This window comes from Stegostoma tigrinum, chromosome 28 (assembly GCF_030684315.1).
Source record: "Stegostoma tigrinum isolate sSteTig4 chromosome 28, sSteTig4.hap1, whole genome shotgun sequence".
NCBI classification, from domain to species: domain Eukaryota; kingdom Metazoa; phylum Chordata; class Chondrichthyes; order Orectolobiformes; family Stegostomatidae; genus Stegostoma; species Stegostoma tigrinum.
In genome coordinates, this window is record NC_081381.1 from 39,913,779 (window position 1) to 39,931,496 (window position 17,718).

Consider the following 17,718-nt stretch of genomic DNA (forward strand, 5'->3'; position numbering starts at 1 on the left):
AGTTACTGTAGATTTTAAAAATAAGTGTAGTTTATGTAGGGCAAGTGCTTCAATCTGGATTATAAATGCTATCTGATTTAATACAATTACTGACCAGGTTGAGCAATTATTTTGTTTGACTTAATCCTAATTTAAGGCATCAATTCTTTGGTATCAACCTTTGTTCTTATGGCCAATTAAACACAATAGCCTGACTGCTGAGTAAACCATGTTTGCCTGTGCGAGACCCATCACTGACAGCGAAGTGCCTCAAGGAAAATTTCTGCACTTATACCAATCTTGAGAGCTGTTTTTGTATAGCAGCTGAAACACATTTTTGCCCAGTCATGTTGGAACACTTTTTGAAATTCAACAGGGGACTGATTCTGAATGTAATGTTTTTAGTCATCTAATCTGTATGTCTCAGGCGATACCTCAAGCCAAAAACATAAACGTTATTAAAAGTGGCAAGCTGTGCTTAGCACCTGGAACTCAGAGGACACACAAGTTTAGCAGTTATAGTGGAATGCATTAAAAAGGGTATATCCCTCAGCCCTGCATGCATTTAGCTTGTCCTCAGGAATTTCCAGGCTGCCAATTGCACAATTTAGATTTGAGCATTTCATCTGAACATTGTCAAAATGATGTCACCCTGGCTCTGTTAAAAAGTTTAAATAAAGTAACTTCAATGATGATAAAATGTGAGGCTGGATGAACACAGCAGGCCAAGCAGCATCTCAGGAGCACAAAAGCTGACGTTTCGGGCCTAGACCCTTCATCTCACATTTTATTATCTTGGAATTCTCCAGCATCTGCAGTTCCCATTATCTCTAACTTCAATGATGGCTGCTTGTAGTGAGTCCATCTGATGTGCCATGTTTCAAAACAGTGCACCAGAAATGGAGGTAAAGAGCTGAGGATGAAATCTGATTTTGCATTTTGCTTGAAAAATTAAAGACTGAGTAACATTGTGACATACTTTTCAAAACACCTAAATTTGACTTAGATCAAGTCAGCGTGGTTGGAAAGTTCGCACCACGCCCCTCAATGAGTCAGCACGCACCATAATTGAGGAAAAACAAGGTGCAAATAGCATACTTGGGGGGAAATGGGAGAATTCAATGTTAACAAAGAAGACTGATGTAATTATCAACAAAGGTGACACAGTTGGTTGACAGTGAATACATTAAGATGTGAAAGTAAAGTAAGTGTTTCATGCTAGGCGCATTGATGTAGCAGCTAAACGAGTGTCACCCTAAGGACCCCCAAGATTGTGGAATACAATGAATTAACGAAGTTCTGAATTACTACTCTTTCTCATGCCAGAGTAGTAATTCAGAACCTCGTTAAGGCAGGTATTCTCAATGTAAATGCAGGTATTCAGAGTGTGAAGGCAAGTATTCTCAATGTGAATGCAGGTATTCTCAATGTGAATGCAGGTATTCTCAATGTGAAGGCAGGTATTCTCAGTGTGAAGGCAGGTATTCTCAGTGTGATGGCAGGTATTTTCAATATGAAGGCAGGTGTATTCTGTGAGCGGAAGCTGTTGCCAAGTGCAAATGTCACAGATTATATTCTTGGCTTGAAGGTACTATAGTCCCAATGGACTGCTCTCGCATTAGAGAGAGAGAGAGAGAGAGAGAGAGAGAGAATTGGAGGTGGTTTACCCTGGGATAATGGGAACTGCAGATGCTGGAGAATCAAAGATAACAAAGTGTGGAGCTGGGTGAACACAGCAGGCCAAGGAGCATCTCAGGAGCACAAAAGCTGACGTTTCGGGCCTAGACCCTTCATCAGAGAGGGGGATGGGGAGAGGGAACTGGAATAAATAGGGAGAGAGGGGGAGGCGGACCGAAGATGGAGAAAAAAGAAGATAGGTGGAGAGAGTATAGGTGGGGAGGTAGGGAGGGGAGAGGTCAGTCCAGGGAAGACGGACAGGTCAAGGAGGTGGGATGAGGTTAGTAGGTAGATGGGGGTGCAGCTTGGGGTGGGAGGAAGGGATGGGTGAGAGGAAGAACCGGTTAGGGAGGCAGAGACAGGTTGGACTGGTTTTGGGATGCAGTGGGTGGGGGGGAAGAGCTGGGCTGGTTGTGTGGTGCAGTGGGGGGAGGGGACGAACTGGACCCCACCACCCAAGACATTTTTCCATCCCCACCCCTGTCTGCTTTCCGGAGAGACCACTCTCTCCGTGACTCCCTTGTTCGCTCCACACTGCCCTCCAACCCCACCACACCCGGCACCTTCCACTGCAACCGCAGGAAATGCTACACTTGCCCCCACACCTCCTCCCTCACCCCTATCCCAGGCCCCAAGATGACATTCCACATTAAGCAGAGGTTCACCTGCACATCTGCCAATGTGGTATACTGCATCCACTGTACCCGGTGTGGCCCTCCATCTTCGGTCCGCCTCCCCCTCTCTCCCTATTTATTCCAGTTCCCTCTCCCCATCCCCCTCTCTGATGAAGGGTCTAGGCCCGAAACGTCAGCTTTTGTGCTCCTGAGATGCTCCTTGGCCTGCTGTGTTCACCCAGCTCCACACTTTGTTATCGGTGGTTTACCCTGAGTGTCACTGCATTTTAGACAAGGGGAGAGGTTGAGATGAAGAGTCTGTCATGGTAACCTTAGCCGGTGTGGGACTCGAACCCGCATCTTTGGCATCACTGTGTTGCAAACCAGCTGTCCAGCCAACAGAACTAAGCAAAAATGTAAACGTCTTGAGACTCTGGGTATGGCACGGACGTAAAAACCAATTCAACAGAGCAATAGATTTCAGGGCAAGGTTTTGAGAAAAGATAAGAAGCTAATGATGAAGGAGGCTGCGATGAGGCCATGGCTATGAAATGGCAGAAAGGGACAGCTGAAAATTGCCACGGACTGAGCTGGCAGGAGATGGCCACTGCAATTCAATAGGACCCAGTCCACAAAAACTGACTTTACAGTGGGAATCAGAAATTTAGTTGTTAATGTTGCCATGGTATCCGCCAACCATCTAAATGCCCAATTTCCAGTCAACGTACTATACTGGTGGGAAAACCTGTCACAAACAGATGGCATGCAGGAGCTGAGGAAGTAATAACATTCTAGTAAAAACCCCGGGGTACAGCGATACATCAGATTGAGGTTGTGGTATTTCTAAAACTAGCTCAAGAGCAGTGCACCCTCTAATGTACCTTCCAGCTGCACAGGCCTTCAATGTCCATGGCAGTGACTTCCAGGACCAGAAGTCAATGGACGAAAAATTGGAGGCACACTCTAGAGGGAGTGTTGCTTAGGGACCTGAAACTGTATGAAAGTCAGAGATTGCCAACATGCCTTTAGCAGTGATTTAACATGCCCGTTCACTCAGAGATACAAGAAAAACTTATGCCACTTTCCCACATGCAAAATAAGTGAGCAATGGATTGGCTATTGTAATTGCAGTATGCCAGTGTTTGGTTGTTCATGTGAGGTTGGAATATGATGTACTGTACAGTTGACTATTGGGTGCAGTCATCTGAGGAGAAATAATTATCTTAATAAAAGATTCAATAAAGTGGATCGGGTTATTTATAAGACGAGTTACTAAGAGTGTAAGACCAAGAACTGCAAACACCGGAGATATGCAACAAACAAAAACACAGATTGCTGGTGAAACTCAGCAGGTCTGGCAGCATCCGTGCAGAGAAAGAGCCAAACATTGATTCTGTTCCTTCTCTCCACAGATGCTGCCGGATCTTCTGAATTTCTCCAGCAAGTTTGGGTTTTTGTTTGTTTGTAAGACATTGAGAAATTACTAAGGAAGCGCAGTGTGATCTTTACCAAGGAAGACCAAACAGTAAAAGTAGACATCATAATGCCAAGATGAATTGACAATGTACAACAGACACTTTGACCAGAGACAGTCTTTCTGCCCTCCTGCCAGTTGAGGCTCTTAACTGTCCAGTTAATGCCTGCTTAAAGGCCTCATCCCGCAATATCCAGTGATAACCCAATGGTCCACCTTACAGGCCTGTGACCCCACCCTGCTGTGTCCTCTTGCTATGACTCATGACTGGGCTGGAACTGCAATGGACCTACACCTCAGGAGGCTGTCACTCTGGCAGTGCCGTCCTCAGTGGCACTGATGTTTCATTGAGCCTGACCATGGGTTAAGGCCTGCCACTGATGGATGGCAAAGTGCAATTAGGCAGGAACTTATCTTTCTTTTAATCCCAGGAAATGCTGTTGGGAATGGGATTGTCATGCCTGAGTGAGGCAAGATGCAGGAGGCTCTCTCATACCTCCCAGACTGCACTTCCTGTCACCTCCACTAGATTCTACCCCCTGTACTTCATGTTTTAGTTGAAGACCTCTTCCCTTCTGAAAGTTGAGATCTGTATTTCACAAAACTAATACCTAATGATTCTTATAGTATGCAACTTGGATGAAGAGATGCACTTTTTTTTAGATTCGCATCACTGGCGGGTCAGCATTTATTGCTCGTCCCCAGTTGCCCTTGTGAAGTTGGTGATGAGCTGCCTTCTTGAACCACTACAGCCCACGTGCTACATTAACCCACAATGGCCTTAGGGAGAGAATTCCAGAATTTTGACACAGCAACTGATATATTTCCGAGAAGGATGGTGAGTGGTTTGGAGGGAACTTGTAAGTAGTGGTGTTCCATGTATCTGCTGCTCTTGTCTGTCTTGATTGTGGGTTTTGACGGTGCTGTCTAAAGATCTTTTGTGAATTTCTGCAGTGCATCTTATAGATTGTACATACTGCTGCTACTGAGCATTGGTAGTGGAGGGAAGGGATGTTTGTGGATGTGGTGTCAATCAAGCAGGCTGCTTTGTCCTGGATGGTGTCAAGCTTCTTCAGTGTTGTTGGGGCTGCACTCATCCAGGCAAGGGGGTAGTATTCCATCACACTTCCATCGCAATGGACCCCAGAGTTTAAAAACCAGGCGGGAAAACACACCGAGGCTTCATCAGAGGCTGCACTGAGGATGTTACCCAGCACGGTAACGAAACGCCTGCGGAACAACAAACCAGCTTGGTAAGCCAACCAACATTAACACCCACAACCTGAGCTACAGATCTACCTCAAAGTCTTAGACTCCTACCTTGTTCCTGGTAGATGATAGACAGACTTTGGAGAATCAGGAGGTGAGTGCGACTCGCTGCAGTATCCCAGACCTTTGACCTGCTTTTGTAACCATTTTGTTATGTTGAGTTCAGTTGAGCTTTTGGTCAATGGTAACCCCAAGGATGTTGACAGTGAGGATTCAGTGACAGTAATACCATGGTATATCAAGAGGCGATGATTAAATTATCTCCTGTTAGATGGTCATTGCCTGGCATTTGTGTGATGCAAATGTTACTTGACTCTTGTCAACCCAAGCGTGGATATTGTCCAGGACTTGAAGCGTAGAGAAATAACAGACAGAGAATGACCAACTAATCCAAATATACATAGCCGTGGCATTCATTCGTAGTATTCCTCAAACGCCAATAGATATATCATTTATAGAGTCATAGAGTCATAGAGCATGGAAACAGAGCTTACAGTTCAACTAGTTCATGCCAACCAGATATCCTAAATTCATCTAGTCCCATTTGCCAGCAATTGGCCATATCTCTCTAAACCCTTCTTCATATCCCCTCCAGATGCATGTTAAATGTTGTCATTGTACCAGCCTCAGCCACTTCCTCTGGCAGCTCATTCCAGATATGTACCACCTTCTGCTTGAAAATGTTGCCCCTCAGATCTCTTTTAAATCATTCCCCTCTCAGCTTAAACTCATGCCCTCTAGTTTTGGACTCCCCCGCCCTGGGGAAAAGGCCTTGTCTATTCACCCTATCCACACCCCTCATTATTTTATTAACCTCTATCAGGTCACTCCACAGCCTCAATGCTCCAGGGAAAATAGCCCCAGTCTATTCAGCCTCTCCATGTAGCTCCAAATCCTCCAGAAAAGAAACATTAAAAAAAAATGCCGAGGCAGTCCAAGGCGAAACAAAATTCTGAAAACTTCATTTCCAATTCCCAAAGATCATCAAAAAGAATTTTGGAAGATCATAGTGATGAAGCATATTAATCTGCATCTCAGATACATTTGATTGTAGTCACAGCCTGGAACATGTCTCACTCTCTTTGAATGCTTGCTGCTGGTCCCCACTCACTGCCCAAGCCAGCAATTTCCTCTAAAGGCCAGTGGCCAAATGCAAAAGTAAGACTTGAATAAGGATCTTTGCTTGCAAAACTTAAATGCACATTTTCTGGTTTTTGCTAACCTACAGTCCAACGACACTATTGTACTTTGGTTTAACATTGGATCATTCTAACAGCACACCTTGCCTTGGTTATGATTTCACATATGAACCCTGAGAAACTTACTTGAAAAATACAACTACTTTAGAGGCAGTACAGGGAAGTATTCCTGGGAGTGGAAGGCTGATCTTATGAAGAAAGGATGAAAAGATTTGGTCTCTACTCATTGAAGCTCAGGAGGACAAGGGGTAATAAGGGGGCCTGGATAGACTGGAAACCTGGAGATGTTCCCTGTTGAGGGGGGAGACTAAAACTAGTGCTTCACAATAAAAGTCACCTTTTTGAGACAGAGAGGATGAGATTCTGTTTTTTTCTTAGAGAGTTGTTAGAGTATAGATTTCTCTGCATTTAGAAGTGGAAGGCTGAGTTAGATTTTTGATAAACAAGGGATGTCAATAGTTGCAGACAGGGAAGGGGAGACAAGTGCACAATCAAATTAGTCACGATCTTATTGAAATTATGGATCAGGATTGAAAGGACCAAATGGCCTATTCCTTCTCCTAAGTTCTATATTCCTATAAAAAGCAATGTATTGTTAAACCCAAGATCAGATTATTACTGAGATAGCAAGGTGTAGAGCTGGCTGAACACAGCAGGCCAAGCAGCATCAGAGGGGCAGGAAGGCTGATGTTTCGGGCCTAGACCCTTCTTCAGAAGTGGAGAGAAGGGTAACTTCTTCAGGGTAGACATCCTTAGAAGAGGCTTTGCAGTGGGGTTAAAATTGTTTCAGAGGTAGTAGGAACTGCACATGCTGGAGAATCTGAGATAATGAGGTGTAGAGCTGGATGAACACAGTAGGACAAGCGGCACCAGAGGAACAGGAAAGCTGATGTTTCAGGCCTAGACCCTTCTTCTTGCTACCTCAGATTCTCCAGCATCTGCAGTTCCTGCTATCTCCGAATCAGATTTTCACTACTTGGACGGAGAGCTCAAATTTTCTTACTCAATATAAAGAGCTCTGTTAAACCAATTTTATACTTTGTGAGGGTGGGTTTTTATGGGATAAAGTTGTGTCATAGCATCCCTACAGTGCAGAAGCAGGCCATTCAGCCCATCGAGTCCGCACTGGCCCTCTGAACAGAATCCCATACAGAACCCTACATTTGGCCTGGTTAATGACCCAACCTACACAGCCCTGGACACTATGAGATATTTAGCATGGCCTATCCACCCAAACTGCACATCTTTGGACAGTGGGAAGAAAGTGAAGCACCCAGAGGCAACTTAGGCAGAATGTGAAAATTCCACACAGGCTGTTGTCCAAGGGTGGAATTGAACCCAAATCCTTGGCATTGTGAGGTAGCAGTATTAACCACTGAGCCACCATGGTGGCTCACCCAGAAACCAGATAATAGGTAGGTAATGATGTTGAGTGACTGGCCAGACAGGCTGTTTCAGAGGACTTCGTCTGAAACTCGGCTTAGAAGCTGTTGGGCCATCTACTTCACACCCCTCACTAACCAGTCACCTTCATGTCAACCCATATTCCCTCTGCGTCCTGTTCATTTCACCTCGTATGCCAGTGGTACCTTCATTATTACTTAAGCAGCATTCAGAAACCACATACAAAAGAAAAACTATTGAACTTTTAGTCATCAAATGGAACTCAGTCACACAAACTTGGAGAGCATCTCCCATTCATGAAGTGCTTCGAAAGACTTCAAATTCACATGAATCTTCAATCGGTTAGAAAATCAAATGTGACGTTGAAACTAAAGCAAGCATTTAAATGATCTCAGCTTCAATGGCAATGTGGAAACTTCTCAACTCTATCGAAACTGCCAGAATAGATTTTTCTAACCTACACCAGATGGCATGTCAGTCAAATCAGTCTGAGTGTTTTTCTTTTTTCTCAGATAGCTCTATCACCATTTTAATATCTCTAGAGTCATCATGACTCAGTGAATATCTAGCCATTGGCTTTCCTTTGCATTCAACAGACTTTAGTTGGGATCTCTGTTTGAGCTTGGCTTTTCGTCTGTCCGCTAAGCAAGACAAAACTTATTATGTGTTTTCATCGGCTGACCAAAACAGATGGAGCTGCTGGTTAACAAGAACTAAATGAGGGCTCACTGTTAATGACAATAACTTGTGATTATGTAGCATCTTTAATGCTGTAAAATATCACAGACAAGAGACTTGTAGGTGGTAATAGGACAGATGGCTGAAAGCTTAGCCAATGGTCCATTTTAAGGAGTGCATTAAAAGGAAGAAAGAGAGTTGAGGAGGGTTTGGAAGGGAATTCCAGACGTTAAGGTCTTGGTAACTGAAAGAATGTCTGCCAGTAGTGAACTGATTAAAACTAAAAATGCTTGAGGAGGGAACTAGCGCAATTATCTTCAAGAGCCGTAGTGCTTGACAAAATGACAATGATAAAAATAGGCAATGACATGGCATTGAGAAAGCAAGAATGAAAGCTTTAAAATAGAGGTGTCTCTTAACAAGGGTACACTGTGGATCATCAGAGGTGATAAATGAACAAGTTTTAGTAAAGTTAGAACATTGACAACAGAGTTTTGGATGGTCTCATGTTTCTGGTGAGTGGAATGTGGAAAACTGGGCAGGGAAGCTTTGCAAAATAAAGACCAAACTTGACAATGAAGGTTTGATGAGCAGATGAGCTGAGACAGAGAGAGAGTCAGATGATGTTATGGTGGTGGGGATTTGGCAGTCTTTGACAGATAACATGGTTTTGTGACCAGAAGCTCATTTTCAAGTTAAATGTGGCTCTGAGATTAGAAACAGTCCGGGTTTAGCCTCTGGCCAGCGTCATGAAGTACCCTGGAGCTGGTGGCCAAGGAACTGAATTTGTGGTTGGAACTAAAACCAAAGGCTTTGACCTTCCCAATATTTAATTGAGGAAATTCAGCTCATCCATATTGGATATTGGAAATTGAAGCCTTCTCATATGGGATAGCTGTCTGCTCCTTTTGGATTCTAGGTTGGTGTTAAAAAAAGGGGAATGTTTCATTTTGGCTGTCATTTTTGAATATTAGCACAATAAGATCCTTCCTCCAATTCAAGGCAATAATCTCTGAACCTAGTGAACCATTCCCATGCCACCTTTTTACTTAAGCACTCTAGGGCGAATACCATCAGAATGAGCAGTCTAATCTATTATAGATCCCTATTCATCCAAGATTGTACCTACATTCATTTTAATACATAGAATTTTAGTGATAACTGTATATTGCATTAATGCTAATTGAACAGTCTCCTGGAGTGATCATTGATGCAAATTGACTGATTATAATCTCTTTCATTTCTTGGAAATAAAATAGACTGTACTGTTAGTACCGGTGACTCACCATTTCTTACAACTCCGTCTCGATAACAGCTTTTGCTGCCTATGAATTGTTTGTCACCTATCCTTGTTTCTTTGAGAGATGCTTGTCTGGAGAAGTTCTTTGAATTATATCTGGCTTGTCTTTGCTCACAATTAATTAGCCATTTTGATATTATCCCATAAGGTTCCCTGTCTTTTAGCCTAGTGGCAAGTCTGGTTTCTTTTTTCCTTTGGTACTTTTAGAAGTATTCCATTTTTCATCTTATTTTAAATTTCCCTGCCTGTTAAGTTTGTCAAACCATCTGAATTCAAATCTTCCATTGTGTTTACAAATTGAGCTCTCTTGAATGTGACAGTGATTTCACATTCAGTTGCTTTGTGAGAAAGAATATTTTCATATCATGGTCTTATTGCTTCTAGTCTCTTCACAACTTCAGCATATAAGATTTTCTAAAGTAGCTTATTAAGGCAGAATATTGTCCGAGCAGGACAAAATTAGGTGTATCGCTTCTTTATCCTCCAGAGATCGTAAATGAGGAAACAGCTGAGAAAATGAGTGAAACTCAAATTATTTTAGTCCCTTCTACCACTATTGTGATATAGTACTGACAGTAGAGTCTATATGGCAGTATAATACTGATTTCCACTTACATACCACATCATTCATCCATTTCCTTGCACTGAATACCCTGGAAGCTTCGACTTGAGGGGTTACAGAAAGGAGTTAGATAAGGAATTGACACATGGTGAGATACAGAACATGATAATGTCAGAGGTTGTGAAGTGGGGCTAGATGCAATTGAACAAAAGCATGAGTCACATCAGACCCTGAATGCTCAGTGTGTGAATGATATGCTTGGGGGCTCCACCATGAACAGAAGGATGCTAGCAGAGCACACATGGAGGTTTTGAGCCGACAAGCATGCAGCAGATGGCGAGGATAGCAGGATATTCCATTGCGCTACTGCATGGCAACCTTTAAGAGGCTTGCAACTTATTGCAGATCAGCCTGGAGAAAATATATGAATCACATTGATGTAGCTCCCTATTGAGTTCAATTCAAGATATTTTGGCAAAAATAAATGCTGGCAAGAAGCTCAAAGCTTAAAGAATCATGTGAAATTTACGTGGATGTACAAGCATACGTGTAAATAATGCACTTATATCCAACATTCATACCTGTATGATCTCTACAATAAATGCTAATAATTTCGAACAATTATTGAGAAAGTTTGCCTACTTGCTTCAAAACATGTATAGTGCCAAATGAAACTGTCTCCCGTTGCTGTTTTATATCATCATTGTTCAACAAACACATACAACAAACAAAGACATATAAATAAAATTCACACACAAAATGTTCTAACCAATGTTTTAAATTGCCTTTCTCTCTCCATTGCTCATTGCTCTCTTATTATTTCTAGGGATTTAAAGAGGGTTTACAGAAAAAAAAACAAGAAAAACTTTCCATAATATGCAAATCCCCTCCAGACTGATCTCAAAACTCCATGAACTTGGTCTCGGCTCCACACTCTGCATCTGGATCCTCAGCTTTCTGACCCATAGGCTGCAATCAGTGAGGATGGGTAACTGCACCTCCTCCACAATAACCCTCAACACTGGAGCCCCCCTCAATGATGCATCCTCAGCCCCCGACTGTACACCCTGTACGCCACAACTGTGTTGCCAAATTCTGAATGAACGCCATCTACAAGTTCACTGACAGCACCACTGTAGTGGGACAGATATCTAACAACGAAGAGTCAAAATACAGAAGAGAAATGGAGGGCTTGGTGATGTGGTGCAATGAGAGCAACCTCTGTCAACATCCGCAAAACTAAAGAACTGATCATTAACTTCAGAATGAAAGGAGGCAAATACGCCCCCATCTACATCAATGGGGGTGTTGTTTGAGAGGGAGGAGAGCATCAAGTTCCTCCGAGTGACGATAACCGACAACCAGTCCTGGATTTCCCATGTAAATGCGACAGTCAAGAAAGCACAACAACACCTCTTCTTCCTCAGGCAGATCAGGAAATTTGGCATGTCCATAAGGTCACTCACCAACTTTCACAGATGCTCCATTGAAAGCATACTGTCCGGGTTACGGCCTGGTATGGCAACTGCCTTGCCCAGGGCTTTAAGCCATTATAGGTCAAGGTATGTACGGCCCAGACCATCACAGAAGCCATATTATGGACTCCATTTACACAGCTTGCTGCCACGGAAGGGTGGCCAACATCATCAAAGACCCCTCCGACCCCGGTAATGACCTCCTACAACCTCTTCTGTCAGTCAAAAGATACAAAAGCCTGAACACACACACCGGCGGGTTCAGGAACAGCTTTTTCCCATCCATTATCGGACTGATGAAGTGACTGTCTAGCCTCAAATAATGCTGATCTTGCTAACACTGATCTCACCTAGCATGTATCCTGTGCGATGTAACCTGTCTGCCTTTGTATAAATCTCTTTGATCTGTACATCTTTGCTTACTATGAACTACCTGTATTGCTCGTAAGCAAAGCTTTCCACTGTATTTTCGTACCTGTGACAATAAATTAATCAAAAAGAAATAAGAAATAATTTGATGTTATAAATATGGTGTCATTTTCAAATTTTAAACTTGAGGCATTTGTGAGTGTCTGTGGAACCTAGATGCTTCTAAAATATCTCACATTAAACCGAAAAGTTTAATAATGAGCTAATATTCTTGTGGCGACATTGAGTACAATTTGAACTAAGGGAATGTTGAAATATGAGTGCAATATATTATTGGGAGTTATGACTAAAATAAATCTGAATTAAAGAGATTAAATTTCTGTACAAGAACAAGTTGGAAGCTATTCAGGCTTTCATGGGCCTACGGATGACAGCACTGCTATCTTGGGAGACTGAATGTTTGCAAAATATTTTAACTCAAAACCTCGGGCATTCTCATTTTTATTCTGCTTCTCGAATGCTATAATATTGTTTTTTAGATCAATTTGTTTAAAATAAACCTGCTAAAACATTCACAAGAGAGCAACTTCATTAAGCCATAGGCTGTAATGTGCGTAGATGATTTAAACAATGATTGCTCTTAATCAGGATTGGGAGCTCAGCTTTGCTTAATACAAAAATTGCCATTATGGTCCTTGGTTTAGAAACAACATTTTAAAGATGGAAATCTCAGTGAATATATTAGGAAAGTTGTAGCCAGAACTGATTTTGAAAAAGATATTTACTGAGGGAAGCTACTTTCTCTCTTTTGTTATCAAGATTTTAAGTCATTTTAAGCTCACCAACTTGCACAGAGCTAGACTTGAGCTCAAAATCCGATAGAATGTGATAAAAAGGACACTGTTAATGCTCAGCAAAAACGGGCAAAGTGTAGAATATGCCAAGAATTTCTGCATGCACTATCTCCCTCTTGTGTCATCACTGTTAAAAAAAGGGTGATGTTAGGTTTTTGGAGATAGCATCAAATAAATGCTAGTGAACTGGGTCAATGGAAAAGAAAATGAGATTTGTCATTTGGGCTGGTTTGGCTATCATTTCCCGCTTTCTGTTTCTATCCTTTCTTGAAGAGGAGTGTTATGAATATGGGTTTCTAATCTACTTTCCAGAATCTAATGAATTTTCAAAGATTGCAACCATTGCGCCCACGTCTCCGTAGGCAATATTTTGATGACTCTAGGTGACTGTGGGCCCGGTATGAAGTTTAGTGTTGGAGTGTCAGATTACATAAGAATGTAGAAGCCAGGAGCAGGAGGAGGCCATTCGGCCCTTCGAGCCTGCTCAGCCATTCTACATGATCATGGTTGGTCATCCAACTCAATAGTCAGATCCCGTTTTCTCCCCATAACCTTTGATCCCATTCACCCCAAGTGCTGTATCTAGTCACCTCTTGAATACATTCAATGTTTTGGCATCAACTACTCCCTGTGGTAATGAATTCCACAGGCTCACTAATCTTTGGGTGAAGAAATGTTTCTTCATCTTTGTCCTAAATCATCTACCCCGAATCCTCATACTGTGACCCCTGGGTCTGGACACACCTACCATTGGGAACATCCTCCCTGCATCTACCCTGTCCAGTTCAAAACTACCTTGAGCTTGGACATTTAACATAGAGAAATTAAATAAAATACAGAATTCAAAATACTTAGCTTGTTTCATGTATTATGCCAGCCCTAGGTGGACATTATTCTGATTGCTTTGTGGATTCTTTGCTATCCCCTTACAGAGGCCTCATTTGGAAAATCTGTGTTATATCAAATGTAGGCTTTTGAGCAAAATAGTGCAGAATTAATGGAGAAAAGGGCAAAACATTTCAACAAAATGAACACTGCTTTCCAATTGTTGGTGATAATTTGATGTTGCACTGTTGATCCATTCAACTCTTTAATCAATGGATCCATAAGAGCTTGAAAAAAGACTTGGAAGTCAGTCAATAATTGGGTTCTAGAATTGGTTAGCCTTTTTTGGATTTGCAAATGATTTGATACAGGAGGGGAGACGTAATGTTATATTTTCCAGCTTAATTATTCTAGATACAGGAAAAAAAATGTGAAGCAGATGAGTTATCAAAGGATCTGTGGAGACGGTGATATATTGGTAATGTTACTGGATGAGTAATCCAGAGCCTCAGGCTTGAAAAATGTGGGGATATGAGTGTGAATCCCACATTGGCAGATGGCGAAATTGGAATTCAACAGAAGTCTACTGTGTTAATTGTTGTAGAAACAAATCTCGTTCACTAATGTGCTTTAGGCATGGAAATTTGCTGTTTTTGCCTTGGCCTAGAGTCACATGTAGACTATACCAGAGCAATGCGCTTGCCTTTTAACTACCTTCTGAAGTAGCTTAGCAAGCCACTCAGGTCTATGGCATTTTTGGACAGGTGATAAAATGGCAATAAACTAACCAGTATAACCCACATCTCATCAATAAATAACTAAAATGAATTAATTTTGGCCGGCCTTCTAATGCCTGAGTTCTTAATGTTTCCAACATTTCAGTCATAGAGGCATAGAGTTATATAGCATGAAAACAGACTCTTGGGCCAAACTCATCCTTGCCGACCAAATATCCTAAATTAATCTAGTCTCATTTGTCAGCGTTTGGCCCATGTCCCTCTAAAGCCTTCCTATTCATGTACCCATACAGATGCCTTTTAAATGTTGTAATTGTACCAGCCTCCACCACCTCCTCTAGCAGCTCACACATGCACCATCCTTTGTGTGAAACAAATTACCTCTTTAGGTCCCTTCATATCTTTCCCCTCTCACCTTAAAACTATGCCCTCTAATTTTGGACTCCCTTACCCTGGGAAAAAGACCTTGGCTATTCACCTTATTCATGCCCCTCATGATTTAATAAACCTTTCATGAGGTGCAATATTTTTTTACCCAGAGGGTGATTCACATGTGGAATGAGCTTCCTGAGGAAGTGGTGGATGTCGGTACAATTATATTGTTTAAAAGATATGTGGACAGTTACACAAATAGGAAAGATTCAGAGGGATATGGGCCAGGGGCAGGTAGTTGGGACTAGTTTACTTTGTGATTATGGTCGGTATGGACTGTTGGCCCAAGGGGTCTGTTTCCATGCTGTATGACTCAATAAGGTCAGCCCTCAGCCAATGACACTCCTTTGCAACTTATGTTTGACTTTGACTGAAAGAGGTTTTGATATTGATGAACAAAAACAAAGTTGCTGGAAAAGCTCAGCAGGTCTGGCAGCATTTGTGAAGAAAAAGTCAGAGTTAATGTTTCAGGTCAGCTGGCCCTTCCACAGATTCTTGGTTCTGAGGAAGGGTTGCTGGACCTGAAATATTAACCCTGATTTTCTTTCTTCACAGAAGCTGCCAGACCTGCTGAGCTTTTCCAGCAACTTTGTTTTTGTTCCTGATTTACAACATCCACAGTTCTTTCGATTTTTATTTAATATTGATGAGGCTGTATAAGCAGAGAATCTTACTGGGTTCTGCCATTTTCTGCCTCTGGGGCAATAGTGGATGAATGCTATGAGTACTGCTCATCTGCTCATACCAGTGCATTAACATGACCTTGATGTCACATCTACCTGTATCAGCCGCACCTCCTTGAACCACACATCACAATCAAGCTCTTTGGTCAGAATTTGAATGTTTCCGTTGAATGTTTTTGAGCAGTTGGGCACGCAGAACATTTTTGTCGTTACAACAGCTCTGAAACCATCTTGAAATTCCTATAAATAGAGAGTCAGCAGACTATTGCAGAAATTCAATGGTGAAAACAAGGACGTCATTACTACAGTCTTTTTTATAAACCGGGATCCATCACTTACGGAGATAAATGAGAATGTGCAAAGTTGAAACCTTTCACAGGAAATCAGTTGGTAAGTCTAAAGGAGAGTGACGTTAAAAGAAACGCGTTCGGATGTGACAAGTGGTGCTTGCTAGGGATCTGTTCTGGAATCTCAGCTTTACACCATATTTATTAGCGACTGGGGTGAAAGAGCAGAGTGTCATGTCCACATCTGCAGATGACAGGAAGCTGCAAAGGAACATTGACACCTGAGGAAAAAAGTCTGTAGACGCTGGAGATTTACAAGAGTGAGGCAATAACTTATCAAGAAAAACAGAGCAAGAGGCACCTATTTTCTCTAAAAAGTGATCTGGCAATTTATAAATGAGTAGGTAAAGAAAAGTAGGGAGTTATAAATGCAACATAAATGAAACGTATACCACTAATAAATCCACTAGTGAATAAAAGAGATAAAAAAATGTGAGGCTGGATGAACACAGCAGGCCCAGCAGCATCTCAGGAGCACAAAAGCTGACGTTTCGGGCCTAGACCCTTCATCAGAGAGGGGGATGGGGAGAGGGAACTGGAATAAATAGGGAGAGTGGGGAAGGCGGACCGAAGATGGAGAGAAAAGAAGATAGGTGGAGAGGAGAGTATAGGTGGGGAGATAGGGAGGGGATAGGTCAGTCCAGGGAAGACGGACAGGTCAAGGAAGTGGGATGAGGTTAGTAGGTAGGAGATGGAGGTGCGGCTTGGGGTGGGTGGAAAGGACGGGTGAGAGGAAGAACAGGTTAGGGAGGCAGAGACAGATTGGACTGGTTTTGGGATGCAGTGGGTGGAGGGGAAGAGCTGGGCTGGTTGTGTGGTGCAGTGGGGAGGGGGGGGAACGAACTGGGCTGGTTTTGGGATGCGGTGGGGGAAGGGGAGATTTTGAAGCTGGTGAAGTCCACATTGATACCATTGGGCTGCAGGGTTCCCAAGCGGAATATGAGTTGCTGTTCCTGCAACCTTCGGGTGGCATCATTGTGGCACTGCAGGAGGCCCATGATGGACGTGTCATCTAAAGAATGGGAGGGGGAGTGGAAATGGTTTGCGAATGGGAGGTGCAGTTGTTTATTGTGAACCGAGCGGAGGTGCTCTGCAAAGCGGTCCCCAAGCCTCCGCTTGGTTTCCCCAATGTAGAGGAAGCCACACAGGGTACAGTGGATGCAGTATACCACATTGGCAGATGTGCAGGTGAACCTCTGCTTAATGTGGAATGTCATCTTGGGGCCTGGGATAGGGGTGAGGGAGGAGGTGTGGGGGCAAGTGTAGCATTTCCTGCGGTTGCAGTGGAAGGTGCCGGGTGTGGTGGGGTTGGAGGGCTGTGTGGAGCGAACAAGGGAGTCACGGAGAGAGTGGTCTCTCTGGAAAGCAGACAGGGGTGGGGATGGAAAAATGTCTTGGGTGGTGGGGTCGGATTGTAGATGGCGGAAGTGTCGGAGGATGATGCATTGTATCCGGAGGTTGGTGGGGTGGTGTGTGAGAACGAGGGGGATCCTATTGGGGCGGTTGTGGCGGGGGCGGGGTGTGAGGAATGTGTTGCGGGAAATGCGGGAGACGCGGTCAAGGGCGTTCTCGACCACTGTGGGGGGAAAGTTGCGGTCCTTGAAGAACTTAGACATCTGGGATGTGAGGGAGTGGAATGCCTCATCGCGGGAGCAGATGCAGCGGAGGCGGAGGAATTGGGAATAGGGGATGGAATTTTTGCAGGAGGGTGGGTGGGAGGAGGTGTATTCTAGGTAGCAGTGGGAGTCGGTGGGCTTGAAATGGACATCAGTTACAAGCTGGTTGCCTGAGATGGAGACTGAGAGGTCCAGGAAGGTGAGGGATGTGCTGGAGATGGCCC